The 25020-nt window shown below is 39.7% G+C and overlaps 1 long non-coding RNA gene across 1 annotated transcript; it reads left to right on the plus strand.

The window, feature by feature from the left end:
• The first annotated feature begins 1396 nt into the window (after positions 1–1396).
• LOC148421992 (uncharacterized) lies at positions 1397–10782 on the plus strand. The gene is made up of 4 exons (XR_015865786.1): positions 1397–1533; positions 2559–2749; positions 4260–4532; positions 10533–10782. It is a non-coding gene; the product is annotated as an uncharacterized LOC148421992 (long non-coding RNA).
• The last annotated feature ends 14238 nt before the right edge of the window (positions 10783–25020 follow it).

Here is a 25020-nt window from a genome sequence, read left to right on the forward strand (position 1 = left end):
TTTTGATTTACAAAGAAAATGAATTTTTCCCCAAAAAAATAATATGTGAACATTGCAACTAGCCATCATTTGTCAAACTTTTATAGTGTTAAAATGCTTCAGGAGCATGGGCTAACCCTGCTACAGGTCATTAGAAGAATCATTAGAAGAATGTCAGTGTCATTGATATTAAGTTTGTTGTGCCACTAATGTTTCTTTCGATCCATTCATGTCACAAGTTCACTTAAAGTTTAGGGCCTCACTGGAATTGATTTCAATTATTTTTGTTTTTATCAGGTCATGTTCAATAACATGCAACATGATGAACTCAATCCCTGCCTGTGACAACCATAAATGTAAAACGTTGATTTTTACAGAGCTGGAATGTGGTAACTTATTCAAAACTATTGCTTACCGTCTTAAAGGCACAAGCACAAAACATTCAAAACAAGAACAAATATCAGGCAAAAAAAAAAAAAAGTTTTTGTAAGGGTGTTCATTTGTGGAATAACTTTACAGCCAACCTGAGAAGCTCACTTGCCTGGTTGAAAAAGGTGTTCAAAAGCCAAGGACCAAGAAATCTCATAAATCAATGTCGGTTTGTGTAGTTGAAGAATGTTTGCAATATTTGGGATTTATTTATATTAATATAAAATATTTTATATTAATATAAAATATTTTTGAGGGTATAATGATTTCAAATGAGCTTGAGTCTATGCTCAGGTACCGCACCTACAGCTGCTATTAGCATATGTGCACATAAGTAATTGCAGTTGTGTATAGTTGAATTTTGAGTTTTGTTTATTTCTTTCGTTGCTGGGATAGATTATGCACAAGCCTCTTTTTGAACATCTAAATTAAGCTTAATGATGACATCTGCTTTCTTTTTCTTTTAAACTATCTAGTCCTTTGTGAAATATTTGCCTTTTATCACAAAGTTTACGTTTGCTTTGTTTTGAATGGTCAAAAAACAAACATCTATATGAGTAAAATTTTATTTGAACTGGCCTTGAACTGCAGTGCATTGTATTCTCAATTTATCGTTACTGCCCCCCCCCCCCCCCCCCCCATTGTGCAACCATCTCAAAGATTCCTGTTCAATTTAAACTGTTGGCTTTAAATAAATAAGACAATATCGAAGAGAATAATTTGCTCATGCAGCGTTTCAAGTATTTTTTAAATGTTGTTTGTGTGTGTGCTTTAAGACAAAAATCAACATAATTTTTTGGCGAACCGCAACAACAAATCATACATGGTAAGAGGGCGAAAATAATAACAACTTGACTCCTTTTCGAGGGGATGTATCCTAATCATTTTTAATACTCTTTGGACTTCATGGACTGTGATTGGTCAAAGAGGCGAGTTGATGGTGACGTCATCCCAGGGCTGTTTGAGTGACACTGGATGGAGCGCGCAAGCTGGAGGAGAGAGAGAAGGTGGACGAACGCGGATGGAGGAGGACACTATTCCAGGGCCCCATGGCAGAGAAAACACCCGTGCGAGGAATTCAAGTCTACACATGTCAAAGACTCGACTGCCCGAACTCAATAAAAGGTAAGAGCCTTTTCAAAGGGACGTTTACGTCACGTTTTACCTGCTTCACACCATGTGCCTGACTGCCGTGTTGCACTCAAGGAAAGCGTGATGCACGCTCTTACTTTGCAAAAATAAAATAAGTACATTTAACGTAGCTAGTCGGTGACTGACTGAATATATTTTGGATCTGGTTAACAATTTTTGCACACTTGTATTCGTATTGTGACACACTGCGTTGTGTGCCTTTCACCCCATAATTCTAGAAGTAGGCCAGTGACATAAGTTTAATTCAAAGTGAACATGGGGGGCTATTAAAAATTACAAATAAATAAAAAATGAAACGCCCAGGAGGCAAAACGAAATGAGCGCATGTCAAGTTTTGCAAATGGCGAATTTGAAAGGCTTGGAGGCTCGCTCACGGTCATCTGACGTTTCACACCTTCGTCCCTTGCTAATTTTATTTTTGCTTTATGTGGTCTAACCTTGATGAGCATAACGTAAGTTAAACCACGTCCAAGTGTCTAGCATAGCAGAGTTTGTCTAAAGCCAACGTTGGAAAAATGCTACACTCGTGCCCGCGTAAATTGCCTCAATATCAAAGACGTCCAGTAACACTCGTGGAATGTCAACATTTTATCACACGTTTAAACGTAAGAAAAGAACGGAAAAACAACAGTTTGAATTACAGTTTCGTCAGTGACGGTGTTTTTACTTTACTTCAATTAAATGAGTGTTGAATAGGCATCAAGGAAGGCGTTTCGTATCATTTTTTTACGTTGATTAATTCGCATGCGTTACAGACACGTTTTACCTACTTTATTATTATTATTATTATTATTATTTTATAAGGGAGACTTTAATAATAGTGACGCAATTATCAACCAAATACTGTATTTTGTGAGCTTCCCTCTTTAAAATCTAACAAAAATGTATTTGCCAACTATTTTAAAAAATATATTTGTTTCCCTTTAATGTATTTTTTCATGATCTTGCTAAATGTATTTTTTTCAACTCGTATTTGATGACATATTTACCTCTTCTAGATACTAATGGCATCCTGTGTGGTAACAGCAATCAAGAGGTTTGGGAGTCTGTTTCTGTCTTTGGTTATCTAGCTGTATGAGTGTTAAATACCTGTCATAAAGCTAGATAACCGAATGTAGGAATGACTTCCATAATTAACGTTAACAAGAAAGAAAGCAAGATGGAGAAAAGACTTGCCTTCACCTCAAAGGTAAGAATTAATTTTTGAAGAGCTTCAATTAAGATATTTGCAGGTAAAACAATTCTTTGCACACACACACATAAATAAATGTGTGTATATATATATATATATATATATATATATATATATATATATATATATATATATATATATATATATATATATATATATATATATATATATATATATATACACACACACACACACACAGACACAAGCTGTCAAGTCAATTGTAATTTTGTTTAGATATTTAAGCACCTTAGTATGCCACAGTACATAAGGTACACAGTGTAAATCACAACAACAAATTCCTGCCGCAGTAAAAAGAAAGCAAGCATGTGTAGAATTTGGATAATAAATATGACAGTTAAAGTTTGCAATGCGTAGTTTCACAAATCAATAGTTGTGTAATGTGCATTGTTAAAGAAAAAGTCTATTGTACTCAAACAAATAGAATAATAATCTATCTTATCTAATAATATGAAAGTAATGAAAATGTACATGGCACATTGAATTAGCAGACCATATTAATGCAAATCATATTAAAGTGTTCACAGATATAGATAGTAATATGTAGTTGTGTATGATTGAATTTCACAGAAGCTTGTTTAGGATACACATCACCAATCATATCAATGATATAAATAGCTTTAGATTCGTATCCCAAGTTGTGCAATGTGCTCCTCCGCATCACGGTAATGATTGCTAAATGAGAAAACACGTGGTGGGCACATTGTTTGGCGCAGACTCTATGAATATTCATACGAACATCGAATGAACTCAATTGGTGCGGAAGCTTGTCAAAATGTGTCAATGTGGATCTTTCAATTTAATGTACACGTAAAACATCTAAGGCGCTTTGTTGACAGAAGATAGAAAGGGGGAAACGAGTGCTTTGTGCTGGCATTAATGTCTCCAGGACTACTAATAATGCAGTGGAGTGGTGTAGGACCCTCGGCTGAACAGGGTTTAAAAAAACACTTGGCATTTGTGTTTAAAAGCTGTAACGAATCTTAAGAGTCTTTGAGATGCATTGTAGCGGGCCTCAATGAGAGGGGCCGGACCATCCTGTAGACAGGAGCTGAACTTTTCAACTTGCTCCTCGAGTGCGATGCCGTCCATATCCGTGCGGGCCCCAAAAGCTTGAAGAGCACCGGAGCGAGATGAGTTTGCATTCAGCGCGTTAACTACCTATTGCAGAGCTCGCTGTCTAATTGCTTCATTTCACTTCAAGATATCAGGACTTTGGTCCCAGACTCTTCCTGGTACTGGTGTCTTTATGGGATGCTCCAAAGCGCCATTGTGTCATTCTTTGTACCCTGTACCACGCGAATGATTCTTTGCCTACATTCTCGATAGCCCGACGGACAGCTGAATTATAAACCCAGCTTTACAGCGACGTTTAATCACCTATCTGAAAGTCGGGGCCTTCAAATGTATTGGTTTTCTTTGTGCAGCTTCCTCATCAACAATTCACGAGTGCTTGGTTTCTAAATCCTGATTGATGTTCTCGTTACAGAGTTTCAATTAGCGCCATTGGCCGTGATAGGCTGGAAGCATTGTTAAGCGAAAACGAGGACGAGGTCGTCGCGCTTCCTCCGCCCTCGCCCTCTCCTCCTTTTACACAGAAGGGATGGGATGCCATCTGCACTGCCAGTGTGACAGACACCGTGCCCATGCCAGCAGGCAGACAAAGACCTTGGCCGTTCTCGGATCCTGGCTGCGCTCGGAGGAGCCATCTTGCATGGGAGATGTTGCTGTGATATCTAAAATGGCTGGGCTGACGTACAAGGTGGGTTGCATCATCCTATTTTTTGTAGCATAACATTTGGTCTGGTAGTAGCATTGGAGGACAAATGGCTCGTGTGTGTATGTGTGGACTGACTGATGCGAGCGTGGATGAAGAAAAGATGAGTTTCTCATTTCTTCCCCAGTCACACACACACACACACACACACACGGCCTCCCCCTTTTTCATCTGTCCTCTTCCTGCTAATAAGCAGTTAGTGGGTGATAGTGGGATAGAGGGAGGGGGGGGGGGGGGGCTCAGGGTGCTGGTGATAGGAAGGGGGCTGGGTAGCAAACAAAATTAATGAGCTGGCACTGGTTGAAGGAAAGCTGCCACCTTCTCTTGTCACAGTGCTCCATTGCACACAGCATGGTGGACGCCATGTTGCTGTCCACCTGGCACATGGAATAGACACACACATCAGAAAGAGTGTATGTACACGTATGTGTGTAATTTTCTATTTTTGCAATCATAATTTATAAGTAAAATACAGGTTTTTGTTTGTCTCGCCAAATGAGTATTTTTGACACATTATTTTGAATCTCCCGTTTGATCATCGATGTTCAATATCAAGGCATTTATTTTCATTAGATTCATTGACTAATAATTCGCTGTATTAAGAAAAGAATCACATTATGTTGGAGACATTTTAACATTAATATGCTCACAGCCATACAGTTTCTCCAAAAATCATGCAGGAAACATCTGATACTAGAAAATATTTAAAAGTCCTTGCCACCTTCACACTCTCCTACACACATAAACACATACATGCACCCACACAAGCAGTTTAATTGCGTCATACTGTATATACAGTATATATAAACCACAATTCAACACAAGCTGTGGAAAATACTCATCTTATAAAGATGATGTTGCTCAGCACTGTCTAAAAGGTATCCATCCATTCACCACTATTTATTAGTACAGTTGCAGGTTTTTGTGGTGTACAAGTATACTGCACCATTGTATAATGATAGGTGTGTCAAATCTTCTAAGCTCATTTTATTTCAGTATTGGACACAAATCTTAACTTCTCCACACCTACACATTATGAAATGAATACTTCTTTGACAGTCCAAATTGAGCCTTACTATTACTAATATTTTTATTCCCTTCTTGTATTGGGCTGTGCTAATATTGTGAGCATCGGTTAACCGCTCTGGTCTCTCTGCAGTCAGGAGCGGCGAGCGGGAACCCACGAGCATGTGCGTCTACCGCCAACATGTGCAGCTGCCGTGCTTGTGTGTTAATGAACAGCAATGTGCATTTGCACATTATCATTCAAGTCCGCTCTCTCTCGCTCAGTGCCCTCTCAATAGTTGTTTAGCCCCCCCCCCCCCCCCCACACACACACACACACACTCTGCTGACACCCCGCCACACCTGCCCCCCCCTTCAAAAAGAGCTAGCTTTCCCACAATTGTGAGAGCTGGTGCCGCAGCGAGTCCGGCCTGGGGGGCAGGGTGGGAAAGGCCCTCCAGACTAGACATGAGCAGATGCCTGAGACATTAGACTGTCGTGCGGAGCACTGAGGTCGGGCGAGGCGCTGAGTTTTAATGTGTTTGCAAGTGTATGCGTGTTTGATATGTGTGCGTTGGGGAGGGGGGCAGAGCGGGCCCCGGAGTACCACCTGACTGTTCATTAGTCTATTCAGCCCCCACTGCATGTCTGAAAGGCATGGAGATGCGACGCTGTTTTTCTCTGCCAATTGAGGTGCATTCATGGATGCAGTCAGTGACCTTGTCACTCTATCCTTTGCCGTTATCACAGGTAGAATGCAATTAGAAATCACCCTCACATTCGTAATCTGATTATTTGTTGCCTGCAAACCTTTTGACTTATCTTGACATCAGGACGTGATCGGTCTTAACGTGATGTTTTGAAACATTTGAAATGGCACAAACATCCGTGCTTGTGACCCTGCCGAAGTGACAGACCAGTGATGTATCTCATGGATAATCACACGTAGACAGGTTTGTATGCTATTGTACTATGCACGTCTAATTTTGATCAACATTTTAATTCAGACTAAAAGTACATTCTTCACTCTGCATATAGAAAAACAGAAAAATTCTGAGATAAAGGTCATGAGTGAATCAACGGTGTAGCTTGCTGTGGAAAACAAAAGGCGTGATGCTAATGTGTTGCTCCATCGGAGTCTGAGCAACTTTGTACTCTACACAGCTCCAAATCACACACCTTGATAGATGCCCTGATGAGTGAACCACACTTTTTTTTTTTTTTACAGATAAAGATTTTGAATAATTGGTTTTATCACTAGACAAAATGAAACATGACCGCTCAGTGGCGGTAATACTGATCAAAATCATTAACGTGAAGACAAACAGACAAGAGCAACTTACTCCTAGCAAAACCAATGCAATGCTCATATGGGTATTTTTCTCTTTGTTTTTGTGTGGATGTGATATTAAGTTAGTCATGCACTAAATAATTTAGCTGCTTGGTGATTGAACATAAGCGTCTGTGTTTAATCTCTGACAACAAAGAGTGTTTTCAATCAAGGCTATCCATCTGCGCAGGAAAGAGGATTTAAGACATCAATGTGCTGCGTTCTCTGCACCATGTGAATTCAAATATTTACAGTTTCTCTTCTCCAGGGCGGTGTTTTTCAATCTTTCCACCAAGGCACACTATTTGGAAAAATCTCAAGGCACACCACTAGCCTAAATTTTTAAGCAGTAGCTTATCAATATAAAGACATTCGAATCAAAGTTTTATCAACAGGATCAAATAAAAACCATCTTTCACCCCTTAACGTCTCAAAAGTACTGTGCAGCCGACTGTTGGCGAAGAGTATTTATTACATGATTACTCTGCAAAACACTGCTCTCACAGCCCACAATGGCACATTATATTTACATAGCTTTAAAAGAAAAAGTGAAATTGGACCATTTCCCACGGCACACTGGACTTTGTCTCCGGAGCGCTACTGTCCACACAGTGATTGAAAAACATTACTTTAGTACGTTCAATGAATGTACAGTGTGTGTGTGTGCCCTTGGTTTTTGCTGCATGGTGGGGACCAAATCCCAATTTTGAATGTATTTGTAGGGACCATTTTAGTGCCCCCCACAAGCTCAGAACTATTTTTGATGGTCAAAACATGTTTTTATCAAATAGGTTTGCATTGGATTTTGTTTGAGCTTAGGGGGTAGGGGTTAGGCAATCTGTTGTAATGGTTTTTGTTGATGCATGTCCCAAATAAAAGTTTCGCTACACTTCAGTGCCAGAGCTAGCGTTCAGCCCTTAACGGGCACTATGTTGAAAAATAAATGTTGAAAAAAAATATTGTATCCCTTTTTAGTGATGCATAAAGCATTTAGTGCATCCCTCGTAAATAGGCAAAGTCAAACGTTTGCAAAACACCTTTAAATCAAACACATTAAGTGCCAAAAAAACCGAAGAAAAAACTCAACGTATTATCTCTTGAGAATGTTGGATGTGAAGCTCGTTCTAGGCCATAAAGCATCTTCCGTATCACAAAGCTGACTGAGATATTACAGTACCAAATCTGTAACCTGGGCAGAGGAGCCTACTTTAAAGGATGGAAATGATAAGAAAACAGTTTTTTTGTTTTTGTTTTTTTTACTTTTGACTGGTATACAGTAATGTACAAATGAAAAGGCCGAACTGTCACTGCTCTGCAGCTCACATGCACTAAACTTCCATTCACGTTCTCTTATATACTATTATATATGTCAGTTAAAAGCCTAGAAAAATATAATCTGCTACAAAATATGACAAAGTATTGGACTGTATTTGTCGATTACTGACATGAGATTAACTTAATTTAAAATCTGACAATAGTAATTTGTTTGCCCGTATTGGAGAGAAAACACTCTTCGCATTGTGCTTCTTACGATCCTCGAAGGTCCTCGTAGGGCTCCAGCTCATCTTTTCATCTCTCACTGCCGCATGAACGTTTGACACGCTGTAATATTTAATGCTCAGCTCACGGGCAGAACCCCAGAGTGTGCGATTCCTCCCCATGTGGGTCAAGCTAGGCTCATGCAGGCTCCTTTAATGCAACTTTGACTAATCTGGCACAAAGATGGGCGTTAAGTATCTTAAAGAAGGATGGCGAGACGCTTGCTGGGATTATGAGGAATCCCTGAGTGCAGGTCTTGCAGGAGAGGAGAATTAGGTGACTGTGCCTTTAATACTACTTTGTAATCATCCCTTACAGCCTGGCGAATATTGGGTGCGCTCTTTCTCAGACGTGATCATTTATCAGCTGGATTCAACACTTCTTCTGTGTTAGAAGTTCAAATTCATGGGCGTGGCCGCCATGTGCGAGAGGAGACGGAGGTGGTCCCTGCATGCTTGTTGGAGGTTACATAGCCTTTGACCTCTGCTGGGGTTGCTATGGGGAAGAGGCCGGCAGGCGCAGTAATGTACGAATGAAAAGGCCGAACTGTCACTGTTCTGCAGCTCACACATGCACTTAACTTCCATTCACGTTCTCTTATATACTATGTCAGATGGAAGAAAGGTTTGTGATAATACATCCTAACTCCAAGCCCATTCATGTGAACATCTTTAGGTTTATTGTGAGCTTGCAAGCCACTAAATACACCCCTTGTCAGATGGTGCACTTTTAAAATTATACCAATCAGTTCCGGTCATAAGACATGGTGGACATTTTACTTGGGAGAGTAAAAGACAAACTAGCTGAACAAATCCTTAAAACGTACTCTGTAAAAAAAAATGTGTGTTTTTTCTTTAAGTTTAAAACAACTTGAATACATAACTTGGCAAGAATATAAGCAAAACAAAGCAAAGTGTAGTCCAAAACTATTTGCTGAGTTGTTTTTACTTAAGTCTTTCAGCAATTCCTTCTGTATGCTCCCAGTTTTAAGCCGGCCTTCACACTAGCAGAGCAATAAACGTTTTGTTGAATCTGACCTTTCTCTTTTCTTCGTTTGTGTTGAATTTTTGAGTTGTTTCATTTTATTTTAAAGCAGGTATGAACCAGATTTTACAGTTCAGGTTAGTTCGAGCCAGAAGTATTTGGGGCAATGAAGGTTTTTATGATTTTTTTTATTTTATTTTTATAATGCAAATCAAATAAACAAAATCAAGATGTGACTTATGTGTTGACCTCAAACAAGGATATTCACAAAACAGACATTTTATGCTAAACATAACCATTGTCAAGCTATGGTGGAGTCACGTTTTTATTACTGCCCTACGTGTGAGCAAAAGTTTCATTGTCCTGGCATACAAGTGTCACTCTTCCAGCAATATAAACGGAGGCAATCTGTAAAAAAAAAAATTGTGTGCTAAATTATGTATTTTTGTGAAACTTAAAAGAAAGCAGAAAGCTGAACATATACACTTAATTGCATCTTTGAGTCCATTGTGGTGGTGCCTTTTTTTGTTGTTGTTGGTTTTTTTTGTATTCATTTTATTACTTCTGAGAAACAGTCAAGTCGGCTGATTGGAATAAGTGCATGTCTCCATGCATGCACCCTCTGTAAATAGGTGAAAGTGTGGCCTCATTTAAGGTTGCATTCATTCAGAGCAGGGAGGGGGGATAAAGGAGTATATTTGCATATGCTGCATGCTGTCTGCAGAAAATAAAAGGAGCGGGTAAAAAAGATATCAGAGGTGGACAAAGAACAAGGACAAATCTTTCATTGTGGCTTGGAGGGAGAAAAGGCTGTGTGAATTGGGGAGTGGGTGAAAATTGACAGAGAAAGAGTTGGGCCTGGTTCCCTGTGGGGATAAAAGCCTTGAGATCTCTCCTTGATAGAACAGGAAAATGGGAGAGAAAAAAACATGTAGATACAGAAATTTAAAAAAATCAAATTGCCTCTTCTGATTTCTTTTTTTACTGTCACTCGTTTTAACATGTTTATTTTTGTATCGATAAAAGCGTCGTTACAATTGGATTTTTTTAAAGTCATTTATAAAAGTTGCATATATGTTTTACTGCAGGGATGAAAAGTTGATGGGCTCTTTTTATTATTTTTTCAGGATGGAGATGACAAGCTGTGGAACAAGGCAAGCCAGCGTGTTTTGGGAATCTCAACGTCAGCCCCATCCCCTTTTGCTTCAGGGATAATAACCCACTGTAATTAAAACTAAAGTTTTTACAATTAAAATGTTACTGTACGTTCATGTCTAATGTTTTTTTCTAATTCTAATCAAAAGATTACCGCAAAACTTGTATGTGTACAGTGTGATATCAGCAATGTTGAATAAACGTCTGTATTCTGAAAAGAACGCGGTCTAATTTAAAATCTTTGAATAGTTACTGTCGTTTTTTAGATTGTAGACTCTTCTGGAGTGGTGTGATAACAAAGCATAACAGGTTTTATTTTAAAAATGGTTTAAATGCATATAAAAGTTTTGCATCCAGGCGCTTTTGCTTCTTGCGCCTTTTCAATCGACGGGAATTTATGTGTGTTGGAATATGAGCACAATAGTTTAAATGTCTCTCTTAAAACGGTCAATTCGGGAAAAAAAAAGAAGGCGGAAGGGATCGATCAGATTACATGGCGTGATCCCTTGTTCCACCCAAACAAACAGCATGTGAAGCGATTAATCAAAAGTGAGGGCTCGCATCCAAGTTGGTCACTATACATGAACACGCTCGCGAATACACGAAGCCAAATCAGCAGATTGGGACTAAATCCATTTCTTTACATGAAAATCAAGTGCTGGGACTAAATCCGTTTCTTTACATGAAAATCAAGTGCAAAACGTAGACGTGAACGTGCTGAACTCAAGGCCCAATTATTGAGCGGAAAAAATTGTACTGCGGGCCAGTTAGATTATTCATCTCCATAATGTGTGCAAAGTAATGTGTATTAAGTAGCCTAAATGAGATATTTGAAAACACTGCACTATGTTATGTGCAAACAAAAAAGAAGTATAATGTATGGTAATATTTAGTGTAATAAAACCATCCCCGCGCTATCCTCGTGATTATTCGTCCTTGCAAACGCTTACATTTTTTTTACACCGACCGTTAAATGTTCCATGATTGATCGTGATTAATCGCATTTTAAACTATTTTCTATCGAAGCTTTTGACGTTTGCCTGAATAAAATCTTGGAATTAACGTAAAATCATCCAAAAAAATGTTTTAAAAAACTTGTTTTAGCGTTCTTTGCTCCTTTATTATATTATTTCCCCGTAGAATATGACTGTTGAACTAAACTTCCAAATCTGACTCGTCGTTACAGGCAATTTTTTTCTAAGGGGCATATTTTTCCTCATTGACGTTGTAATCTGATCAGATGGATTTGCTCTGAGCTGTTATGACAAAAATGTGCAACGAATACGCTTTTTTGAACTTGACTTTGCAAATTACCCCCCTCCCTCCAATATGCCAACATTAAAATAAGCACAGTAAACGCCCGTCTGCGTTTACGCCCGTTCTGTGCGGGTGATTTATCTAAGTTTGGTTGCAAACTTAGCAGTTCACCTTCCACAGGTAGTAAATAGAACTGTGGTAATAACTTATTTTTTAACACTTTAAAATAATCAATCGCCAAAGTTAACGCTTGATATGATATGATATATGATATGATATGATATGATATGATATGATATGATATGATATGATATGATATGATATGATATTATATTATATTATATTATATTATATTATATTATATTATATTATATTATATTATATTATATTATATTATATTATATTATATTATATAACAGAGTGGTTAGCACGTCATCCTCACAGTGCTTTTGGTGTTTTTGGGCGTGTAAATGGTTGTTCATCATCATGTGCACTGCATGGCTGGACAGCGACCAGCAGCTGGATGGGTGATATAATGCTGACCCTATATTGGAATAAGTAGTTCAGAGAATTTATGGATGATGTAGTGCAGTGTGTATACTCCCACTCCGGATGAACATACATGCAGTTGATCAATGGATGGATAACATCCCATAAAGCAGTAATATATAATATTTTAAAACAAAATTTGATTTTTCAATTCCAATTGCAAACTTGAATCACTGAACTGTAAAGGAAAATGGCAAATATGATAAATCACTTGGTTTTTTTTGTTTTTTTACTCCAAACATGAATTCAGTCACGATGCAGAGGTGTGCAGGGCATCATGTTTTCTATGCATCTCAAAAGCTGTTGCAACTCCTTTCTGGTTGAATGCAAAGCAATTAGTGAAACCAGCTTCTAGAAAGTTGAAATAAACGCATTAGTAAAACCGCTCCACTGGAGTGATTTTAGTCATTAAAAACTTCTTGTTTGCTTTGAAGTCATCGGTATGCTTCACAGATAAGTTCTGCCATTAATAATCAAGACTCCCATCACTTGTATTGATCATGTTGGCTAAAAAGAACTTTAAAAAAAACACGTCTTTATTTGTTTTGGTGAAGTACTTTCAGGACATCGGGTCAGGAGGTCATAATCAGGATGGTGCCCCAGAGGACAATAAACAGACCAGAGAGATGTTGAGGTCAGGAGTCAGAGTCATAGGTCAAGGGCCGCTAATTAAGAGGCTATTTCCAGCCATTCCCCGGTGACCACAGTAGCAATGAGACACCGTGGCTGCTGAAGTCCACAGTAAAAAAAAAAAAAAAAAGGAGAAAAAAATACAAACTTGAATGCCGATAAAGCCCCAAAAAAGAAAACAGAAATACATCTGACTTTATGGAAGTGTTATCTTCGTGCAAATATCATCAAAAAGCAAATCATTTTCTGTAAATGAGATTCCTGGTTGCTTATAAGAAGCACTGCTTTATTAGTTGAATGAATTCTGCCCACAGTCTTGCCACATTTTGGAGGGAAAGTTGCTCCGAGCTGTTTATGCTTTGTGAAAGAGTCTGTAAGCAAACCTTTAGCATAAGAATGGAGACGGGGCCTGTGAACTCCTCTGAAGCCGACCTTCTTCCCACCGCGTGAATAGTGGGCCATTCATTTCAGCCTTGGCCTTGGCCTCAACTCCCAATCCAACTGATTTAACATATCCTGCAAGGCTTTCCTCATGCATGCACCCCTTCCACACAAGTTTGGTGCAAGGGACATAACCCCTTGCCCTGTGAATGGACACAGGCACTGAAATAACAGGGGCGTCTTTCTCCCATAAGGTCTTTGTGTAATGGGGTTTCCTCTCAAATAGTCCAACATAAGATGGATTTTTGCATCAGTTTAACTGTCTGTATATAAACATTCAAATATTTATTTGTGTTGTTTATGTGTCTAATTTACACATCTCATTCCTTTGTAATGTCAAGTATTTTAACTCTTGGACATGGCTAAGTAAAATGATCAGAGACAATCCAAACACTTATCTGGAAAATAAAAATTATCTTTGTGGTTTGAACTTTTGATCGCGTTCATTCTATCAACCTTTAATTTTATACAAAGTAAAGAGTTTGGCCTTACTCGTTAGAATGTTGATACTTCATTTAGAAAAAAAAGCAAAAGGCAGAATGATTTTTCAGTGAAGGTTAAATAGTTGACAATGACAACATCCATCCATTTTCTGTCACGGTTTATCCTCATTAGGGTCGCCGGCCTACTGGTGCCTATCCCAGCTGTCTATGGGCAGTAGGTTGCCAGCCACTTGCAGGGCACAGGGAGACAAACAACCATTCGCGCACCCAATCACACCTAAGGATAATTTAGAGTGTCCAATTCACCCGCCATGCATGTTTTTGGAGTGTTGGAGGAAGCCGGAGTGCACGGAGAGAACCAATGCGGGCTCGGGGAGAACATGCAAACTCCACACAAGGAGGCTGGAGCAAGCCGGATTTGAACTTGGGTCTGTGAACTCTGAGGCGGACGTGTTGACCACTTTTTTACCGAGCCGCCACAGCAACAACACACAAGTCAGAAACAACTGTTTTTAGTACGTCCAGTAAATATTGAATCGATCAAAAAAATCTTTTCGAAAACGTTCGATCCGGGGTTCAAACATGCTATGTAAATTGCCTTTATGTAACTTCAACTGTGAATTAAAACATGTACAAATAACATTTAACGGAATTATTTGTTGAAAAAAATGACAGGTGGTGCTGAAAAGGCTTTTCTGTTTGCATGGGTGTGCGTGTGAAAGCAGGAAGTGGCCCATGCCAAAAACCCACGTGGCCTTAAACCTAAAGGTTTAATGATAGCGCTTCAAAAAGTACTGGTATTTGATGCTACAGGAAAAACACAATATTGGAGCAAGATAAAATATTTCATGCTCAAGGGACCAACTTGAATAAATGCAATCAGTGCGCAATCTGATCATGGTTTATCAAACCGCACAAGAGAGAAGTTGCAAAATTGTTTGTTGCCACATGCGAAAAGCTCCACTGTGATTGGCCTGTACTGGCAGCTAAATGTGAGAGCGAATGTTTTTGTTCAAGGGTGATTCCCTGGAAATATGACATTCTTTGGCATCCATATTTAACTTGTAACCACAAATCAAAACGAGGCAAAAAAACGTGAGACGAAATGTATTTATTTTTCCCCATCATCTTTTTTTGGCTGCCAGAGCAGCACAGGAATTCAAAGGCACATTCCAACAGGCTGCTTTTAGGTGATTTATCATTCAGCATTTATATGGACACAGGGGACTCGAACCGTGTCTGATATGTGACTGCTGTGTTAGCCTTTGACCCCAGACTGTCTGGAGGGCCACGGTGACAGAGTCAAGGTCAAGGGGAAGGGGGTTGGGGAGACGGGGCTGGGCTGCATCTGACGAGCGGAAGGGTTCTCTGTCTGGGAGTGCGGAACCCAGACAGTCTCAGGCATCATTTTGCAGCCAGGCGGGGTCCATCACGGACCCCTTTTACATCCAAACTGCTGCACTTTGTCTGCTGCGCGGCCCTGGAGGGGGAGCTGGCGTCTGCTCACAACACAAAGACACTAATCCTGCTACATGCAAATCAACACTAACTCATTGATTGAACATTTGGACCCCAGTCACTTATCAGTTTTGGGTCCACGGAACAAACAAAGATGGGTCTTGGGATGAAGTCTGCATAACCCTCTGCAAAAATATTCATTTATTTGCTTAATCTAGTAATAGCCCACGTTTTGGTGAGGTTTTGACTGACACCGTCTGATATGTTTTATAAGTTAGGATCAAATACTGTATAAGATAGAAGATCACGATTAGTACAGGGGAGACATGTGCAAACATGAAAAACAAAATCAAACCGATTACACATGAAATTGTCCAGCGGTGTACACTTGTCACACAAAGCGTATTATAAAATTGTCATCAACACATAAAAGCTAAATTATTTATAAAAAAAAAAAAAAATCACAATATGCAATAAATTACACTGTGCACCCCAGGGTTTCATTGTTTTTAACATTTTAGGGCCCATTAACATGGCAAAAATACATTTGTAATCTAGTTATTTAAAACAATGCGTACTATGAGTATTGTGAATGTACATGTAAATATACCAGGTTTTCCGTTTCGGTCCATGGCAGGCCAAAACATGTACTTTATGACAACAATTAAGAAAAAAGGGGGTTAAGGGGATCCAATACATAGATAAAATACACCGACACTAATTTGACATTAGTGCTGATAGATCCAGTTTCTTTTCAGACACGTTTTCAGATTGATTTTAAATGGGCTTAAAATGGTGCAGTAGCTGGAATCTCATCAAATAAATGGTATTTTTTCCTAACTCTCCACAGTGACAATGTAAAGAAATAAAGAATCCTCCCACCCCTCCCAATGTATTAAAAGTAACTAAGACACCACATCTGCAAAAGTGTATACAGTCTTTGCCACAAGCTTGGCACACTTTTGCCAATTTCCCTTTGCTGCGCCTGCCATTTTCAGATCCCTGAAGATATGATTGGTCAGATTCAAGATTCAAGCGAGCTTTGACTGGCCCACTCACTGACATTCACAAAGTAGTCCTAAAGCCACTCCTTCGTTGTCTTGGCTGTGTGCAAAGAATTGTTGTCCTTTTGGAATGCAAGCCTTCACCCCACTCACTGTAGTTTGATCCAGGAGGTTTGTGTATTTTGCTACATTCGTCTTTCCCTAACGAGTTTCCCAGTTCTTACACCACAGACAATTCTCCCATTTAATCATGCTGCCAACGCCATGCTTCGTTGTAAGGTTGGGCAGGCGATAAGCCGCGCCTGTTTCATCGAAACACGATGCCTGGCATTCATGATAAAGTGCTCAAAATTGGTCCAGTCATAAAGGAAATTTTTAAAGTCCTCATAGTCTGACAGTCCTTCAGGTCAATTTGGAAAAGTCCATGTGGGCAAATGCCAAATACGGGCCTGATTGGTGCAGTGCTGCAGTATGTGCACCGGTGCATTGACGCTGCTGCGTAAACCTACAGAAAGGTTTTTCTTTTACATTTCAATAGCTTTCTTCAAGTTCCAGGATCCCTTGTTTTACTTTGGCCAAAGGTTAAAAACAGGGGTGGCTGACTTGCTTTGCTCCACTAAATTCACATTATGTTGTATCACCTAGCTAGTGCTAAGTTAACCTGCCGTCTTGCTCTCTCTCTCTCTCTCTCTCTGTCCCTCTCTCTCTCTCTCTATTTGTATATGCATGTATAAATATTGGCAAGCATCACCATCAAAAAGATTAATTGACGCTACTTTTGAAAATGTATTTACATAACCCTGTCATATACGCCGTCTGCTCTCACTGCATAACTCACTGAGGTACGCATACCCATCCCGTCAGAGATACAATGTCACCTCCCTCAGACCTCCTGGGTGATCTGCAGTGGAGCGTATAGCCACCTGTCAATCACTACTTCTCGCCCGCCTTAAGAGAGACATTTGGTCTGGGACAACAGCAGCCCGTCCCTCCCCATACATTCGGCCTCCCCTAGCAACCATGGCTGGATGACTGAGAGGCTTTGTCCCCTCACAACAGGAGCGCGCCATTGAACCCAGACGCCCGTGGCAACCAGAATTAGAGGTTGCCAAAAAGGGGTCTTTTCTCTGAAACCGGGGGGCGAAAGCTCTGTTCTGGTCCATACGTCTGGGATTCATATCACAGGTCTGAATGGAACCCCCTCCTCTTTTTAAATGCTGGTGTAACGGAGCGTACCAAGGGGCTTGCAAGGCTCGAATAGGATCATGCTTAATCTGCTGTTCTTCGCCACTGTGGTCTGATCGGGACACTTAAACAGCCTGTTGACAATTAGTGGAGTGAGGCGATACCTGGGGCACACCCAGGTTGGAGTTTCATTCATTTTTGTGCGTGGAACAGACGGCCAACAAAATCAGTGAGGGGAAAACAAAATGGTTTATATTGAGAGTCTCCGACTCCATTTAATTGGAGGCTGCTAGATATAGCGTCACGATCTGGGCCGCACCAAGTATTCCGCAAACAAGGGGTTCGCTTAGCCAAAGTAGAACTGATTACTTTGTACACGAGACATGTATGGGTGGATATTTTGCCTTTTTTTTTTTTTTTTACAAAAAAGACAAACAAACAATTCTGCTAATCAAGTGTAGTGCATTTACCATTTAATCTAGATATGTATAGTTTACAAAACTATCACAAGGACGTTATCACATTTCTCAGAAGACACCACAGGAGACAACTTGCTCAACCATCCAATTGAGGGCCCTTTGATGAAGAACTTGACTAAAAGTCCAACATATCACATAACCCCCTTTCATTTAATAGTCAATTGCACAAACGTGTTTCAAAACTAGCGTGATTCCACTTCTTTATGTTCGATTCCCATACCAATCTTGCTGCCTAGAGGATCTGTCAGCACAAAGGCTAATACGATCAGATTATTGTTTTTTTCTTGTGTGTGTGTGTGTGGGTGTGTGTGTGTGCGTGTGTGTGTGTGTGTGTGTGGGGGGGGGGGGTTATTAATAACACGTTGATGTACTTTGCTTGGCAATAACGTCAAAAAACACCATATTTACAGTACAAATATTTTTGTCTCCTCAAGCAATGTTTCCAAACCAACGTTTACTCAGAGTAAGTGAAGAAAATCACAAAAGTGTGTGGAAACATTTAATGAATTATAGTTCAAAGCAATGAACACTGGCAGAGCCAACTTTGATGCGTCAAATACATGATCAAATGTATTCAATTACTCCCTGCAATGTGTTGACTCACTAGCACTCATTGCTGTTTGGTGCATTGAATGAGTGTTTCTAAAGATGTTTGAGATGTCTAACTGTGCAAGCTGTTGAATGCTAGGCACCTCAATTCACCTCAAGTGCAGTACACACAGTACGACACTTGTTAGCATGTCCCATAAAGTAAAGCAGAAGATCGACTCGGACTGGTTCCAGATCAAAACAGCCCAAAACGACATAATCATTTAGGGGTCAATACAGATAAGGTGAGTCGTATCGGACCATCCATAAAAAAGCTGTTTATGGACAGTAGGACATGCTGTTTAACTAGCCCAAGTGGTTGCGGACCTTTCTCACTTTCTGCCATCTGCTTTCAGAAAAGATGCCACCTCAAATCAGGGATGCCGCTGATTAGGATGCCTTTCAAAGAGTATGCAGTGCAGGATAACCTAGCTGATGTGGAATGCAGATCCTACCTCATTTTTTGTTGTTGTCTGAGAAAGTATTTGCTCAGCCCTGAGAACATAAATTTCTGGTTTGAGGTAGATGCTTAGCCAGGTCGCTTTGCCTATTTGAGAAAAGTGCCTAGTGTTGGCTGATCCTCTGAATGCATGAAACACAGACATGACCTTTGCTCGATCAATTGTTCCTTAGAACATGAACAAAATTGGTAACCCAGTCTTATTTCTTATCTTCCTGGTACTTTGCATACTCCCCAGCATATGCATTAAGAACATGCACATTCTCTTTATGGCTGATTTTGAAGAAGCCATGGCTGAGATATGGAGACACAGAGTATTTTGCTTCTACTTTGTGTGACTTCAGAATTATGGTATGTCAGGCGTCATGAGCCGCACTGATTAAAAATATACACCTACACAAACATACAGTACACTTATAATCATCAAGGCAACAACAGCTGCAAACGTCGGTGCCGCATTAATGGCAAACTTTGTTGTGGATGTTTGTGCGTGTGTGTGTGTGTGTGTGTGTGTGTTGGGGGGTGAGTTTGAGAACACCGTTTAAATAGTTTATGAGCACTTTTATGGACTTGCAGAGGCTTTCATTAAGGCCTTTTACTACTCATTTTGTTAGTTAGAATAAGCATCCCTGAATGAATTAGCAACTGCTGTTAAAACCTGTAAATGTAAAGTGAATTCAAAGGATGTTTCATGACTATATTGAACAAGGGACCATTATTAGTTAATAAACATAATGGACCAGCTCAAGTCAATAATACACTTGATATAGACAAAGTCATTATTTGACCAATGTTTTTAGTACATTTTTATGTCAAAAGTTGGACAAACCTGTGGCTATGGCTTAGTCAGCCGCTCAAAAGATGAACTTTAAATGAACTTTAGCTCTCTTAAGGTTTTATCAGAGAAATGCTGGTGCTGCCCTAAAGGCCCACCACTGTGAACTGGAGTCTTTGCTTCATTGGCCCTCTCTTCATTTGCACTAAGAGTTTATATTGAAAGCATGCATTGGCAAAACCAATCTCTATTACTGCTTTCTGCTCACCATGCATGCTGCCACTCATACGTTCCTAAAGGCTGCAATACTACTTTCCTGCCCCAAATGATGCCAACATATTAAAAAACCACCTTGATTATCACAATATTATTGTATTAAAAAGTTCCTTTTGTTTTGCCGTTTTAGGTAAGCAATGCATAAGAATCTGCTCTGAATAACCTTACCCAGATAAATAAATAAATAAATAAATAAATAAATATGGGGACATGCAGTGCTCCCATTGCCTCAGGAAACTGCTGGGTCCACTGGCCTCCCAATCCTAAAAAGTTATAGTTCCAAACAGAAATGTTTGGAGTCTCAAAAATTGAGCAATGAAAAGAGCAAAGTAATTCTAAGGTTCAAACTGCATTTACAAAAAGTGAGCAAAACCAACAACAGATATTAACAAATGTCATAGTAAAATTGATTAAAATAGTAGGATGAAGTTACATGTAGCATCTATCATCATCTTCGTATTGTTACTTTACGTTCTTGCTCCTCCACCTCACTCTCTCTCTTCTTGAGCAGGTGTGTCCCTGACGGGAGGGCAGAGCCACCAGCCGCGCACCTGACTACCATCACCAATCACCGGGTTATTTAAATGCGACTGGAGCTGGAGGAAGCCGTTGGAGTATACTGGAATTTGGTCTGGTTTTCAAGTTCCCTCGTATGCTATTGCATCTGGTGTTGTGAGTATTTCTGTTGCTACTTTGTATGTGCGTTTTTGCTCGTGTCTGCTTTTGTTTGTTACTTTCCGTTTTAACGGCTTCCTCCAGGTGGTGGCCTTCCCTCCCTTGTCGGATTACTGGCGTTCCGCCGTCAACTACATAGGTGTTTCTATGTCACTTTTAGTTGGACTTTACACACGTGTTTAGATCGCGGTATTTGAGTTGCCACTTTGCCCAGTTTATGTTATTCCCTTTTCACGCGTTGCGTGCTACCTTTGTTTAATAAAACCTTCATATTGAGTTGGCACTCGTCTGTGTCTGGTCTGTGGTGGTCCACTGTCGAGTTCTTGGTGTTACAACGTAACAGTAACCAGTGAATTAACTTAGTACATTTGGTACAAAAGTTTGCTTTTTACTTTGAGTATTGGTTTGTTTGGCTTCGACATGTCTGTTTTGGTCCTCTTCTCTATCTTCCAAAGCGTTTTGTTTTTGCTTTTTATTTTCTGGATCATCTTTACTTGATTGTGTATTACTTGACTTGCCATTGATACTAAAAAAAAATGCTGTGTTAATGTTGTTTTGGGCCTAGAGCTATCACATTTATTAGTTTTTTGTTTGTTTTTTTCCCCCCATAGCAAGTTCCTGCGGAAATCTCACAAGAACGAGACCTCAGGTAAAAATGAGACGTGACCTGCGAGATCAAAACAAACATGGCGGAGGAAGTTGTAAAAATAAGTGGTGATGTTTTGCTGAATAAAAGAGTAAATGGATAATGATTTTTTATGGCAAAAAAGTTGTGCGAATCTTTTACTGTCTCACAATTCGATAATGATTTTAGAGTCTCTCATTTACTAATTGGATTTGTAAAGAACATGCCTTTTTCCCCAAAAAATAACATGTGGACAACTGCTACTCTCTGAAGCTAGCTATAAGGTGTATACCTTCTATAGCATAAAATAGGAAAAAAACAAAACTGCAGTACCAAATCATGATGTGAAAAACTGATCAATTTAATTCTCAGTATATTTATGACAAACTAGATATGAAAATAAACTTTTGCAAGTGAGCAGCTAATTTGTGTGAGCAAAGCCATGAAACGTGTGCCAGTTTGTTCATCTGAGCATATCAGGAGCATTAATAGTCACAATTGTAATATTTGTTCATTTATTTTACTTGTATGTGAGTAACATGTGCATTAATTTGGAGTTTGCATACATCGTTTTGTATTTTATTTTGCTCGATTTTTATTTTGTGAACATACTGATGTTTTGTGTTGCGTTGATTATGGACCATTTGCTTTCTGTTCTGTATGAATCAAGTATTTCTTCCTGGTTAGCTAATTAAATTCGCTTACGCGTGAGAGAAAAGTAGTGGAGAGACAGGCAGGGACTGTTCATGTTATTGACCTATTTAGTAGGATGTTGGCAGAAATATTAGTACGAAACATTGCACTCACAATCGTGTGTCACAAGTTTATAGAACACAACAATACTGCTTTCAATTAGACATTTGAATTTCCTCCATTGTCATTGTGCGTGGTATACCGGCTTGAATATGCAGAGCGGGCTAAGCGGTGACATCATTGAACAGTGAGGCTCCCACGTAGTATGGAAGCAGACAGCACAAAAAAAAAAAAAAGCACACAAGCGGACAAGAAGCTGATTTCTATTTCAAGAAAAGAAAAAAAAGTGACATTTTAAATCGATTTAAATAGTAGTAAATGAGAATCTCTTATGTGAAGCACACTCCTATAAAAAATGTTACGTCCGATGGACTCACATTGGTTAGAAAGCAAGCATCCCTGGCAAAAAATATGCATCAGGAGTGCAGGAACGCAGGCAAACGGGAGCACTGGGACATGAGACTGCAGTCAACAGTCATTGATGTAGTCGAAGTTTGCGAAACACTCAAAAGTGAGAGAGACTTTCTGCTTAATTTCACTTCGTCAAACAAACTTCACTTTTTATTCTCTTCTATAATGTTGAACTGTGTGTTTTTTAATAAATTAATGGAGTTTTGATTCATTTAAGGAAATTCATTTGATACGTATCTTGATATAGTTCAATACAGAAAAAAGGAAAGTATAGCATTTCATTTTGATTCAATTCCCGATGGAAAAATCTCAGTGGTTGACCGGCAACGTGGTACAGAACCCAAACATTTCACTGTTCTGCTTTTTTTGTGATATTATTCCAAACAGCAGAAGCAGGTGCCCTCCCTCGACCCCCCACGATGCATTTCTGCCTTTCTGTACATTTCATAGGCATGAGTTGAGGGATTACAAACTAATCTGAACCTGCAAACACTATAGTTGGCACACAGTGTAAACACACTTTTACTGGCGTGTTCTTTATCATTAATGAGCGTCCCAGTGGCCCCTTGTTTGGAAGTATGTTTTGTCCACGTTCCATTCTGGAGCCCTTGTTCCGCACCCACTTTCCCACCCTCTCCTTAACCCTGCCCACCTGTCAATCAAACATCACGCTAGAGCCTGGATGACAGGCAGTCTGCAATGAAAGCAAGCCCTTGTTCTCCATCCCCCCACCACCTTTCTGTGCCTCTTTGCCTCCTCATTGTTTTTGTTCTCACCTTAGGTTCTCATCATGCTCAAGTCACATCTACCCACAGCTGTTTTGATCCCAAAGGACGCTCAACTTGGGTATGATGAGGCCCCGTGGCATGGTGCACCTGCACCTTTAAGGAGGCCAGCTATAATATAAACAGCACCTTAAATTACTTCTGGATTTTTGCTTTTCGGTAGTTGGAACATAAACAAGAGTCAAGCTGGAGCGGAGGCAGATGTACAGAAGATTTTATTTACAGCTTTATTTTTACAAACGCAACTTAAAATAACTAAGTCACAATTTGCAATAAACAAGTCAAAACTTAAAAAAAAGAAACAGAAAATAAGAAGCCAGAAAGAAAGCAGGAGCGTATTTTATTATTTCCTGCTACAATCACAATTTTGTCCAACATGGAGCTGTGTGATTTTGTGTCAGGCGCAGAGCAGGTGAGACATATACCCGCAGTAAACAAAGGTGAGAGCTGCTTGCTTGAGGTATGTGTGTGAGTGCCGTGCATACACCATTGACATACTGTACAGAAAAAATCCATTTATGATTGTTACTCTATATGCAAACGGAGAATTTAGCAAATCTCCACTTTGGCTGGAGTTTTTAGACGCCTACGTTTTTAATGAGAGAAAAATGAGACCAGCAAACCCATGTGGCCATGTGGAAGACTGGGGAGAACGCAGACATTTGTTTCCAGTTGGCAAGAAACCTGGGTACATGTAGACCAGAGACCATGCAGTCTTTTTGAAACTGATAGCTACTTCTTTAGTATGGAGTAATATAAAGGGTGATTAGTTTATGTGAAGACACCAATTACATTCATGATTTTTCATAATTAAGGAACAGTAGTAGTAAATATGTATATCAAGTGTAATATGTAATGTAAATGTAATATACTGTATGTATAATTATAATATTCAATTATTTTTTATGATATTATAAAAAAGGCTACTTGGGGATTGCCCACGGCACCAAGTTTGTGACCCCTGAGTGTAGACTCACCCCTTAAGACCGCTTTTTGTTAATACTGATGTCACAGTCAGCCAGTTCAGTCTACTTCATCTACCTGGCTGACCACATTCCATTCAGTCCAATAACCACCAGGTGAAATCAGGCACTCCCTCTGTATATAGGCATACTTGTCCTGCTTCCATTTGTCTTCATGCTAAGCTCTCTCGTGTACCTGCCTGCCTGGACTCCAACCTTGCCTGTACCTGACAGAATATCTGCTCTGCTCTGCTCTGTTTGACCACAGTTCGGCCCACCCCTGTTTGGACTTGCTGCCCTGGCTGGGGCTGCCTGCTCCTTGTCTGCTGTACTTTTGTGTTGGACTCATCCACATTTGCATACCGGTAGTCCCTTTTCCTTGCCTTCAATAAACCTGTTTCTTGTCACACTTGCCTGTCTTTGTGTACTCTTGGGTCCACTCTCTGATTGCGTTAACTGGATGTGAAGTGTGCTGCTTCCTATCTATGGATACATTTAAAATCACGGAATGATTGTTTTTAGTTGACTAGTAATGTTTGGTCAGGCTGATGTAATGAAACACTGACTTTGACCTCTATAACTCCCTCCCCTTTGAACTGAGGTCACAATGAAAAGTCAAGTGCATACTTGGTCACCATAGTGTGACCTTCAATCAGCAAGGCTCAGACCTTCCTTTGTGGTCTGTCTGACCTTTGGGGAAAGGG

The sequence above is a fragment of the Hippichthys cyanospilos genome, chromosome 6 (genome assembly GCF_059441005.1).
Source record: "Hippichthys cyanospilos isolate Australia breed blue-spotted pipefish chromosome 6, RoL_Hcya_1.0, whole genome shotgun sequence".
In the NCBI taxonomy this organism is placed as follows: domain Eukaryota; kingdom Metazoa; phylum Chordata; class Actinopteri; order Syngnathiformes; family Syngnathidae; genus Hippichthys; species Hippichthys cyanospilos.